Source organism: Limulus polyphemus, unplaced genomic scaffold (assembly GCF_000517525.1).
Source record: "Limulus polyphemus unplaced genomic scaffold, Limulus_polyphemus-2.1.2 Scaffold6589, whole genome shotgun sequence".
Taxonomy (NCBI): Eukaryota; Metazoa; Arthropoda; class Merostomata; order Xiphosura; family Limulidae; genus Limulus; species Limulus polyphemus.
In genome coordinates, this window is record NW_013672199.1 from 20,271 (window position 1) to 34,255 (window position 13,985).

The 13,985-nt window shown below is 34.8% G+C and overlaps 1 pseudogene; it reads left to right on the top strand.

Moving 5' to 3' along the window:
• Positions 1–7,713, top strand: part of LOC106473878 — a 27,430-nt pseudogene extending 19,717 nt beyond the window's left edge.
• The last annotated feature ends 6,272 nt before the right edge of the window (positions 7,714–13,985 follow it).

Genomic DNA, 13,985 nt, shown 5'->3' on the forward strand with positions numbered 1-13,985 from the left:
TGGCTTTTTTCAGAAACAAGGAAACGTGCGTGTTGGCGTAGATCTGGTTTCTACTTTGAGAAATATTTTCAGAATACATTTTGTCTTTGGCCAAGCAGAAGCGACTCTGTTTCTGTTATTCGTGAATTTGTCATGTGACTTTTGTAATATGTCGGCTTCATCAGACGATGGAATGCTGGGAAATCTTGTTAGAGTTAATGATTGTATTGAAGATAATATTTTGTGATAATGTTTCTTGACGATTTTTGAAGAAACATGTTAGGGCAACATTTTTCTGAAAATAGTTTCTCGCGTATGCTGGCTTTAAGGCTTGTTACGTCACACCTCTCAAAGGCGACCCCTAACGATGACTCGTTAAAACTAGTGTGTAAATATTCCTAATCATTCAGGGTATGTTAGAAAAACGTGCAGGTTAAAGAGGTCAATTTAACACAAAGATACGAAACCCCTTTAACCACGCGTTTCGTATCTTTAACTATTTCTACTGATGGTTAGAAACATTATCAGTTAAAATAAGGTTTATTGACATATCCTTAGATAGGAAAAGTCTTAACTACTTGGTATGCGCCACATTTGATACGTTGGAAACATCTTTAACTGTGTTTATTTATATTTTCTTTCGAAGAAAGAATTAGTTATCGCATTAGCGCCATCTTTTGAGGCAAACTGTATTTTTTTTGTTTTCACTCGGATTAATTTGAAACTTAAATGTTTGAACACTAGGATCGTTGTTTTCGTACGTTATGAATTGATGACGTAGTAAATCTCGGCCTTCTGAATAGACAGTTGTGTTTGGTCATTTACAAAAAAATTATCGTACTTTCTAATTTTAGGTCCTATGGTATGGTATCAGAAATTTGAATATGCCATTGGTCACTGGCTCCAGAAAGCTACAGAGCACATGATTGGCTGCGTGTTGTGCAGCCCCGGATGCTTTTCCCTCTTCCGAGCAAAGGCTCTAATGGACGATAACGTAATGAGAAGATATACAACGAAATCAGAAGATCCATTACACTATGTACAGTACGATCAGGGTAAGCTTTGCATCTTTTAAAAGTAAATTTAAAAACGAACTAAATGATAATAAAGGTAAATAAATATCCAAATTTACCCAATTGGATGGATCTCGTGTAGGTGGTACTTTACAAAAGAAAAATATGATTCAGCTTGAGTTTAAATATCATAATATTAGCTTTATCACAAAGCTACTCAATTGTTTATTTACACTGTATCCGCTGCGAGGATCGAACCTCGAACTTTAGTGTTATGAGACTAAACTTTTCAAGTTAGCCACCGAGGAAACAAATTCTGGGTTTAGTAGTATGGGTATTGCATGCGGGTAGGAATGTTGTACGTAATATTTAATAATTTGTTATTTGAGTTAGAATTTAACGTGATTCATCTACGTAATCGTTGTTGACAGGTGAGGACCGTTGGCTCTGTACCTTGATGCTCCAACGTGGCTACAGAGTGGAATACAGCGCCGCTTCTGATGCCTATACACACTGTCCTGAAGGATTTGGAGAGTTCTACACCCAGCGTCGGCGATGGGCGCCCTCTACCATGGCGAACATCATGGACCTGTTGGGTGATTACAAGAGAACAGTCAGCATAAATGATAGCATATCTATACCCTACATTATTTATCAAGGCATGCTGATGGTTGGAACCGTTCTGGGTCCTGGCACCATATTCCTCATGTTGGTTGGCGCCATGGTGGCGGCCTTCAAGATTTCTAACTGGACGTCTTTCGCTGCCAACATCGTTCCAATTCTATTCTTCATCTTCATCTGTTTCGTAGCCAATAATAACATCCAGGTAAGTACACAATTCTAATTTTACTACGAAATCAACGAATTCTTTACTGATCCTAATTCGCCTGCGCATGCTCAGCAGTATCACTATATTAATGTAGCCTAATTGGAATCCAATTTCAGAAATTTAGAAACCATGTAGGTCACACACATATTAACTCTCCCAACACGGGGATCGGTCAATTTGACCGAGTCACGTGACCTTTTGTACTCGCTTAAAGTTGATATAAATTTAATACTTATAACTCTCTATATATTGGGTATATCTTCACGACATTTGGCAGTCTTTCAGTTAATATTACACACACAAAAAGTCATATTTCTTAGTGAAGTATATTTAATAAAATAAAATAAAATTTTGTCCGTGAATATATTGAATATTTGTTTTGAATAGTCCGTGTCCAAAGTAATATTCCTGTTAAAATTAAAAATACTTTTCGTCATCTCAAAAATCTCAAATTTCCTTTGTGTAATTCCTAAAACCTCGTAAATGCATTTCAAACGGTTTTTTTCCCCCACTAAATCCTTATAGTTTATATGTTATTTTCTCTACCTAATGTCCAAAGAACTTGTATCATCTTTACAATATATAAAGTTGATTGTAAGTTCCTTGTTTTGTGGTGAAATTGAAGTCCGCTGGTTTTTCTTAAGCAATTGTCTTTTTCAGATCCTCATAGCCCAGATATTCAGCTCTGCATATGCTCTTCTTATGATGGCTGTACTGGTGGGTACATCCATCCAGTTATCGGAGGATGGTGTTGGCTCTCCATCTTCTATTTTCTTGATTGGACTTTCAAGCAGTTTCTTTATAGCTGCAGTCATCCACCCTCAAGAGTTCTGGTGCGTTGTTCCTGGATTTCTGTACTTCATCAGTGTACCCTCCATGTACCTGTTGTTGATTCTGTACTCGCTTGTAAACCTAAACGTCGTTTCTTGGGGCACTCGTGAAGTCCAAACTAAAAAGTCCAAAAACAAATGGAAGAAGAAAGGAAGGAAATAGAAGAAATGAAGAAAACAAGGAAGAAAAAAAGTGATCTGTTTGGATTTCTGGGCATGGATAAAAATGAGGATGAAGAAGATGGAAGCATAACCTTCAGCTTAGCTAACCTCTTTAAATGTATGATCTGTACTTATCCAAAGGCTAGTGAGGAAAAGGTTCAGCTCTTGAGGATCAGTGACCAGCTTGAATCTTTGAACACTAAACTATCCTCACTAGAAAGGCAACTGGACATTGGCCAAGGTTTGTTACCTGGAGGAGGAATCAAACGTCGATCTTCTATGGGCCGACGTTCTGACCGTGGTTCGGAAGGATTGTCTCCAGTAGCAGAAGGAGAAACTGGAGAATTTGAAAGTGATTCCGAAGATACTGACAGTGAAAGATTAGGTGAAATTTCAATTTTCTTTCAATGTTTACAAATTCTTTAAGATTCTAAAATGAAATTATTTCTGTAGTTAAACGTACACTAATCTCTACTTATTAACAGTGAAAAACAAATAAAAAACGGCATTCTTTTGCACAATGAAAGTTAAAATCTTTACTATTAGTTACATCCGACTAGTTTCGGAAACACAGTAGCCGTCGTCAGTGCTAGTATCTATAGTGTTAAGTTAGTCTACATTCATCTACGACCGTTAATGAGTGAGTTCATTTTTCAAAACAAGCTAACGCTATAGATACCAGCCCTAGTTAGGCTAAACTAACACTGTAGATACCATCCGTAGTTAGGCTAAACTAACACTGTAGATACTAGCCCTAACTAGACTAAACTGATACTGTAGATACTAGCCCTAGTTAGGCTAAACTAACACTGTAGATACTAGCCCTAGTTAGGCTAAACTAACAATGTAGAAACTGGCCCTAGTTAGGTTAAACTAACACTGTAGATACCAGCCCTAGTTAGGCTAAACTAACACTGTAGATACCATCCGTAGTTAGGCTAAACTAACATTGTAGATACTAGCCCTAACTAGACTAAACTGATACTGTAGATACTAGCCCTAGTTAGGCTAAACTAACACTGTAGATACTGGCCCTAGTTAGGCTAAATTGACACTGTAGATATTAATTAGTCCTGATGGTGGTAATTGTGTAACCAAAACTAGTCGGCTATAACTAATAATAAATATCTTACCTTTCATTGTAACAAAAAACATCGGTTTTTGTGTTTTTTACTCTTAATACAGTAGCACTATGTGCCTGAAAAGAAATTATAATCTCTAGTTACTTTCTTTGGATAAATTTATGTTAAAATATCCTACCGTTATCAAAACTCTCGTTTAAGGAAAAAATGATATTTAAATTCTTTTAATTTTCGTAACAAACTCTATGAAAACTTTTTCTAAATGTTGAGAGAGGAAAATCCCAGTGGGTTATTAAATATTATATTATTATTATATATATTTTAATGTCGTTGTTTATTAAATAGCGAAATCGAGCTAGGTCGTCCGTTCACGATATTAAACTCTCTGAAAGATGTCGTCCAGTTTAATATCGTGAACGGACGACATCTTTCAGAGAGTTTAATATCGTGAACGGACGACATCTTTCAGAGAGTTTAATATCGTGAACGGACGACATCTTTCAGAGAGTTTAATATCGTGAACCTTTGAAAGATGTCGTCCGTTCACGATATTAAACTCTCTAAAAGATGTCGCCCGTTCACGATATTAAACTCTCTAAAAGATGTCGCCCGGTCACGATATTAAACTCTAAAAGATGTCGTCCGTTCACGATATTAAACTCTCTCAAGAAGTCCTCCGTTCACGATATTTCAATAATGAAAATTCATTAGGTGTTCAAGTGATATATATATATTTGTTGAACAGAACCTCGAGTTGAACGTGATGATCTCATCAATCCATACTGGATTGAAGACAAAGATCTTAAGAGAGGAGAAGTGGATTACCTGAACGGACCTGAGATCCAGTTCTGGAAGGATATGATAGAGAAGTACCTCTACCCACTGGACCAGAACAAGGAGCACGAGGCGAGGATAGCGTCCGAGTTGCAAGAGCTGCGAAACAAGGTGGTCTTTGGGTTTCTAATGTCCAACGCTCTTTTCATCCTTATTGTTTTCCTTCTTCAACTTAACAAGGACCAACTACACATCAACTGGCCCTTAGGAGTGAAGACTAACATCACTTACATTCCGGAAACTAGCGAGGTCCGGATCGACAAGGAATATTTGCAGCTAGAACCCATTGGGTTGGTGTTTGCAACATTCTTCGCCATCATCCTGATTGTCCAGTTCTTGGCCATGCTGTTCCATCGGTTTGGTACTTTGTCACACATCTTGGCATCGATCGAACTTACGTGCTTTAACCATAAAGTGGAAGATCTGACGGAAGACGCCTTTTTCGACAAAAATGCCATCCAGATAGCTCGACAACTCCAGAAGTTGAAGGGTTTGGAGGATGACGAGAAAAGTGAAGATTATGGAAGTGGAGACCGACTAGCTAGACGAAAAACCATTCAGAACCTGGAGAAAAGACGACAGCAAAAAACGAGAGTTGGAACATTAGACGTTGCATTCAGAAAAAGATTCATGAATATTTCTCCAGAAAATGAAATGGGTATGTTGACGTTAATCAATGTTTTACACTGGTTGTTACAAGAATTATGGGTAATTAACATTGGTTGTTACAAGAATTGCGGTTTTTTACACTGGTTGTTATAAAAATGATGGGATTGTTACAATGTTTGTTTCACTGGTTGTTACAAGAATAATGGGTAATTAACATTGGTTGTAACACTGGTTGTTACATTAATTATGGATTGTTACACTGGTTGTTACAAAAATTATGGGATTGTGTTTGTTTCACTGGTTGTTACAAGAATTATGGGTAATTAACATTGGTTGTTACATTAATTATGGATTGTTACACTGATTATTACAAGAATTATGGATTGTTACACTGTTTGTTACAATAATTATGGGTTGTTACACTGGTTGTTACAAGAATTATGGATTGTTACACTGTTTGTTACAATAATTATGGGTTGTTACACTGGTTGTTACAAGAGTTACAAGAATTATGGGTTGTTACACTGGTTGTTACAAGAGTTACAATAATTATGGGTTGTTACACTGGTTGTTACAGGAATTATGGGTTTTTACACTGGTTGTTACAAGAATTATGGGTTGTTAAACTGGTTATTACAAGAATTATGAATTGTTACACTGTTTGTTACAATAATCATGGATTGTTACACTGGTTGTTACAAGAGTTACAAGAATTATGGGTTGTTACACTGGTTGTTACAAGAGTTACAATAATTATGGGTTATTACACTGGTAGTTACAAGAATTATGGGTTTTTACACTGGTTGTTACATTAAATATAGATTGTTACACTGGTTGTTACAATAATTATGGGTTATTACACTGGTTGTTACAGGAATTATGGTTTTTTACACTGGTTGTTAAAGCAATTATGGGTTTTTACACTGGTTGTTAAAGGAATTATGGGTTTTTACACTGGTTGTTACAGGAATTATGGGTTTTTACACTGGTTGTTACAGGAATTATGGGTTGTTACACAGGTTGTCAAGAGTTTGTGTTAACAAAATATTTTCCTTATGCCCATAAAGTTGTTAATATAATATCTGGACCCCTTCACATAGTTAACTGGTCTATTTTTTTCCTAGCAATCTGACGACAGTTTCAACGTTCTTTCTTACCCTTTTCAATGTAAATGGATATTTTTTTTTTCTGCAAGATACTATACAGATTCTCTAGTATCTTTAGGCTTAGCTGTATTAGAAGTTTTACACTCAACTTACGAGCTTTAATCAACTTTTTTTTTAAGTCCGTGTTTATTCTAGAAGTTTTTTACCCAAAGACTTTTATACAGGTGTTTACTCTAGAAAAAACGAGTGATTTTTTTTCCCCTGGTGACTTTTATACGGTGTTTACTCTAGAAAAAACGAGTAACTTTTTTTCCCCTGGTGACTTTTATACGGTGTTTACTCTAGCAAGGTTGTGTATTTCATTTTTGCTCGAGAAATGTTTTAAAGTGTTTATTCTAGAAACTTTAAGACCCAGAGTGGCTTAACGGTAAGTCTGAACACTTACAACGCTAAAAACGGGGTTTCGATACCTATGGTGGGCACAACACAGATAGCCCATTGTGTATGTTTGCATCTAACTTCAAACAAATAAACTATAAACCTCGTAAGAATCTTTTACTCGAGAACTGTTTTACACTTTTTACTGTACAAATATTGTGTTATTTTTCACTGTAGAAATATTGTGTTATTTTTTTTAATTCGCGGATTGTTTTACATATTTTACTCTTAAACACTTTCTCTGGTATTTTCTTACACCTGTGTTCAAAGGTACTCCAGTGCTAAGTGGATTCCAGCGGCGGAAGGATACACTCAAGGTTTTGGCTGATCGCCGTACGTCTTTGATGAAGAAGTCTGGTCAAATGGAGACACTGGGTGCTCGAAATCAGTTTTCAAATCCTCCTAGCCGGCAACGAGGTCGGTTAGATAAAATCTTGGCAACACCAAATGGAACTTTGAAAGGGTTTAGAAACACTGCTTTTGAGGGTAGTTCCGACGAAGAAAATGAACCGAACGCAAGATGTAAAACTAACATCACAAGACTCAAAAATAGTTCTCTCAAAGTGGATGTTTGTAACAAATGCAGAAAAAGTTTTCAAATTTTCTATCGAAAAATATGCTAAATATTTTTTTCTTCGACAATTCTTCCGAATTCTGCCACTGTTAAAAAGTTTTAAAATATCTTTAGTTTTGTTCTCCCGCTGTTAGGCTTAGTTCAAAGCTACGAACACGAAACTACTCCATGAACAATATATTATATGTCTATTATTTTCGCATGGTTAAGCTACAAAGAAACTTTTGATGTTATTTGCTGACATAAACTTGACGTAACAGTGTTTAGAAACTCGTATGATGTTAAAAGATTTTACAGTTGTTTTTCGTACTTTTACTTAGTTTAAAACATTAAGTATATAAATATATATATTACGTTATATTGGGGTTTAATAGTGAATTAATATTTAGAAGCACGTGTTAAATGGCTTATACTTATATATGTTGTATATACATATGTATCTTCACCTTGCCCTAATTTAATTACACTATTTGAAGTCGGTTTAGAAGCCTGGGAATGGTGTGATACCTCAATATTATACTTCAAGCTTCAATGTTACGTAGCGCCTATATTAGTCATATCAATAACGTGTATTTATGTTTTCATGTTATGTCTTTTAGTACGTGAATAATCTCTTGTTTTAATCGGTATATTGATAAAAAAAAATCTTTGTTTCGTCAGTAGTGAGAGTTTGATCTTCTCGTTTTGTGTCTGTGAACAAAGTGCAATTATTTCATTGTTTGTCAGGGTTAAGGTTGAAACTGATAATATAATGGAGAAAAGTAATCGTCCATTGTTTGTCAGGGTTAAGGTTGAAACTGATAATATAATGGAGAAAAGTAATCGTCCATTGTTTGTCAGGGTTAAGGTTGAAGGCGATAATATAATGGAGAAAAGTAATCGTCCATTGTTTGTCAGGGTTAAGGTTGAAGGCGATAATATAATGGAGAGGAGTAATCGTCCATTGTTTGTCAGGGTTAAGGTTGAAGGCGATAATGTAATGGAGAGAAGTAATCGTCCATTGTTTGTTAGGGTTAAAGTTGAAGCTGATAATAGAATGGAGAAAAGTAATCGTCCATTGTTTGTCAGGGTTAAAGTTGAAGCTGATAATAGAATGGAGAGGAGTAATCGTCCATTGTTTGTCAGGGTTAAGGTTGAAGCTGATAATAGAGTGAAGAGAAGTAATCGTCCATTGTTTGTCAGGGTTAAGGTTGAAGCTGATAATAGAGTGAAGAGAAGTAATCGTCCATTGTTTGTTAGGGTTAAGGGTGAAACGGACAATGATACGAGCTTATGGCAATAAGCATGTTATGCCAAAAATGTTCTCAATATTTCTCAACAAGTGATACAAATTCAGAAAGCTTTAGGAATGAATTAGTGAAACCAAAGGCCGTGAAACCACGAGAGTTACTTCCTTGGTTGTATCAACTTGATTTAAACCTATTTCTGGTGAGCGAATTGCTATCAACTAAACATGTAGTTAATATCTTTATTTTCCAAATCTCAGTACCTTTGCTGGATATCAACCATAAATTTAATGAGTTTATCTAACTCTTTAATAAAGAGGAAACCGTCAGAGATAATTAATTTTAACCACTACATCACCATTACAAGACCGAGGAAAAATGGTCTTTGATCTTTCATATAACTACAATCATTTGGAACAAAACTGCTGTCTTTTCAGTACATTAAACAAACCGACCAATCACGTGTAAGCTTCTCTTTGAACCTAGTCAGGTGCATGTTTAACGCAGACGATCATTATGTTTTGACGGCCTTGCGCAACTTTCCGGTTCATAATTAAAGTATTTGTTTAAGAGTTGGGTTTTTCTTTAGTAAATATATCATTCTGATTTTTTTTTAAAACTGCATTAGAATGTTGGTTGACGAGGGAATATTACTTTAAAGAAACTATCAACCATCTGAACAACCAACTGAAGAATGTAGTTGTAAGATTTGACGCCAGGTTTAGACCTTAGAGACGTGGTAACCGTTACGAGTTACGCTATAAATATTTTGTTTTTTCATTTCAATATTGCTCAATCTTTGCTGTTCTTTACGCAATTTGGATAAAATTCGAAAGAAACCTGAATTAATCTCTGTGATTTGACGTGTACAATATTCGTGTTCAGTAAGTAATGAATAAACAGAAAGTTTTGTGTTCATACTGGCTGAAAGGTTTATACGTCCACTAAACAGAAACTTATACAAATACGACACTGTTTACCGACTCTCAGCGCCACCTGGAATCCCGCAATGGCCGTTTTTCTTTTTATCCGATAAAATTCAAATATCTAAAAACAGTAATCTATGATTTAAATAAATGATGAACGGTTCTTAACACGTGGGGACCATTGCTAAATCTCGTTGCAGCTGTGTAAGTTAAACTATGTTTATTTTACGGTAAAAACCCTGAATTATGAACAGTGATTTACTCTGGAACTGTTTTCTTTCCACATTCGTGAAGTCCAAACACGTGTGTTCTAATGTGTTCAGATGCTGGGAGGGTTCGTTAACTCTTGATTATTGATGTTCTGTAAACAGAAAATCTCATAAAATTAGAAGATTATATGAATTCCATACGTTTGGAGACCGTATTATATGATATAACTATGTTAGAATACGCTCTCCAAACGTATGGAATTCATGTTATTATATGATATAGCTATGTTAGAATACATGAATTACATACGTTTGGAGAGCGTATTCTAACATAGTTATATCATATAATAACATATAAAGAGCGTGATGGATACGTCGCAAGTATAAATTACGTTCCATTACTTACGTCGCGTGGCAATCTGAGGGTCGCGGGTTCGAATCCCCGTCATACCAAACATGCTCGCCCTTTCAGCCGTGGGGGCGTTATAATGTGACGATCAATCCCACTATTCGTTGGTAAAATAGTAGCCCAAGAGTTGGCTGTGGATGGTGATGACTAGCTGCCTTCCCTCTAGTCTTACACTGCTAAATTAGGGACGGCTAGCGCAGATAGCCCTCGTGTAGCTTTGCGCAGATAGCCCTCGTGTAGCTTTGTGCGAAATTCAAAACAAACAAACAAGACATTCTATAACTAGTTACAAACATCAAACACGAATTATTTGATGTGCTAGTTTTAGAAAATAAACTCAATAATCAGTGAAAAAAAAATCATTATGTTTAAGACAGTTCATTATTTCACGTTCATAATTCGCTCTCCCATTAGTAATAGATATTCTAATACATGAAACACTTATTAGTACGAATAAAAACAGCCCTCAAATGTGAAAATGAAAGCTCCAGAAGCAAAGCTTGCCTAAGTTTATATCCCTACCTGGAAATAATCTATAAAACCGTTGTTGTACATTTATCTCTGCTACAGAGGGGTTAAAGAAACTAAAATATCAGGGGAACTTACTATAGGGAGTGGGGAGAAGAGGGTATACATGTGTACTCTATTACAAACTTAGATGGAGGGCGGGGTAATAAAGACCATACCGATGACTACAAGGGCTCACGTGGTAAGTGCGTGGTTTCCGGTGTTTATCGTCATAGCAAGTTAAGACCACGTTGTCGACCGAGCTGACTGAAAACGTTGTCGGAGAAAAAAAAACTTTGAACTGCAGTTGTTTCTTATATCAGTTCCCGCCAACAGTACGGTACATCATCTCTTTGTGTTGTCTATACGGACACACATCAGCCTTGATGATGTAACTGGTTTCCGAAAATAGCTGGCTGAAATATCTAATAAAGATTTCATTTTTCGTTGTGCCAAAAAATTAATGAATACAAATAAGCACCTAAGCTTAGTGAATACAAATAAGCACCTAAACTTAATGGATATAAATAAGCACATAAACTTAGTGGATATAAATAAGCACATAAGCTTAGTGGATACAAATAAGCACATAAACTTAGTGGATACAAATAAGCACATAAACTTAGTGGATATAAATAAAAACACAAACTTAGTGGATACAAATAAGCACATAAACTTAGTGGATACAAATAAGCACATAAACTTAGTGGATATAAATAAGCACATAAACTTAGTGGATACAAATAAGCACATAAACTTAATGCATACAAATAAGCACATAAACTTAGTGGATATAAATAAGCACATAAACTTAGTGGGTATAAATAAGCACATAAACTTAGTGGATACAAATAAGCGGTTACTAAAAAAGCAATATGTTACGATTTAAGTAATATCTTTTACGTTGTTGCTTAAATTATTGTAAACATTATCTGAAATAATGTGATAATTCCATTCAACAATTAAAAAAATAACGAATGAGATAATTCCATTCAACAATTAAAAAATAACGAATGAGATAATTCCATTCAACAATTAAAAAATAACGAATGTGATAATTCCATTCAACAATTAAAAAATAACGAATGTGATAATTCCATTCAACAATTAAAAAAATAACGAATGTGATAATTCCATTCAACAATTAAAAAAGTAACGAATTAGATTCGTATCTTCATGGTAGACTGAACATAATATCTATAGATTGATCTTCTAATCTTCTTATTTCATACAGTTGGATAAACCGTAATGGAGTTAATAATTAATAATAACCGATTACATAATGTAGTAGAAATGGTTGGTTGATTTTTGCACTCCACTCGACCGTCATCTTGCAAAGATGTCGAAGAACGTTAGTGCATTTTCGAAACCCAAATACAATCGTCTGAAGACAACATACAGAAACTCAACCGAGTAAGAAAATTATGTGAACAACATCTTTTGTGGATTAATATTAACATATTAATTCTATAAACGTCGGAACAGAACATGTCAGCCATAACAATTATAAAGAAAAATTAAATCGTCAGTAAAAAAAAAAAATATTAATGTCACACCTATCGAGTGTATTGCATTTTGTTAATGATTTTATTAGTGTTGTACCTTCCATATGCACTACCTAAAGTGTAATAGCTTCCATATACACTACCTAAAGTGTAGTAACTTCCATATACACTACCTAAAGTGTAGTAACTTCCATATACACTACCTAAAGTGTAATAGCTTCCACATACACCACCTAAAGTGTAGTAGCTTCCATATACACCACCTAAAGTGTAGTAGCTTATATATACACTACCTAAAGTGGAGTAGCTTATATATACACTACCTAAAGTGTAGTAACTTCCATATACACTACCTAAAGTGTAGTAACTTCCATATACACTACATAAAGTGTAGTAGCTTCCATATACACTACCTAAAGTGTAGTAACTTCCATATACACTACCTAAAGTGTAGTAACTGCCATATACACTACCTAAAGTGTAGTAGCTTCCATATACACTACATAAAGTGTAGTAACTTCCATATACACTACCTAAAGTGTAGTAACTTCCATATACACTACCTAAAGTGTAGTAGTTTCCATATACAAATGATAGTAGTTTTCAAGTAATAACATACAACACAACTTAAGTTTTTCCACTTGAACGCCGTACTATGAATTCCAACTACTCTAGTCTAATCCTTACATCAATTGAGTATTTTAGAAGAATGTTAACTACGACTGATTATGAATCAACTCTCAGAAGCTGGTAAATCTCAAAAAACAGAACATCCGAACTATTTTTCTTTCTACACATTAACAACAAATAAATCGACAAAAAATAGCCAAACCTTACAGACAAGCGTTTGTTATGGACAGGAAAATATAATATTTCACTGCAGTAAATTTGAAGGTTTCTGTAAGAGGATTGAGAGAGAAAATATCGCTCACTCCAAAAGTTATTACACAGTACATTCAAATCATTATACGTTATTTACATCTCGTTAGGCTGGAATATTAATTACCGGGTTAGCTATGAACTCTGGTTTATCTAAGTAATTATTAAACCTACATATTTCAGAACAAAAAAATCTGTAAGTTTTTGATTAGCTCCAATCATTCAGAGCGACAGCGTTGTGTTACCGAGTACTTTTGGTTTAAAGATAGTCCCCTGTGATCATTAGTCTAATAATTAGTGCCTTGTGGTCGTGCAGCTTAGTTAGCTTTGGCTTTAATCCCGGAAGGATCTTAAACAACAATGATGTGATCAGCGAGCAAGGAAAGAAATTTGATTGGTACATTCACTCTAAGGATCACTAGAATTTAGCATTAAAATTATTAACTTGTTTTACGTCTTTATTTGTTCATTCGTGAAATGGAAGACTTTTAAAATGCGTTATCAAAAGCTCTACAATCTTTTTTAAAATTCAACTGACGCTTAAGCCAATGTTATTTATCTGTTTATCTGTTTAAACAAAATACTAATAAACATCTGTAGTTCACCATAAAATCAATGTTTAATTAAACAAAACATCAACATCTGGAAGATCGAACCTCATTAACACGAAAAGTGAAACGTAGAGGAATAAACCCATTTTATACGTCTCTGAAAACCTCATAATTGGAATTAATAGATGAAGAACCACTGAAATACTGTATATGATATTTACTTACCTACTATACTGTATATGATACTTACTTACCTACTCTACTGTATATGATATTTACTTACCTACTATACTGTATATGATACTTACTTACCTACT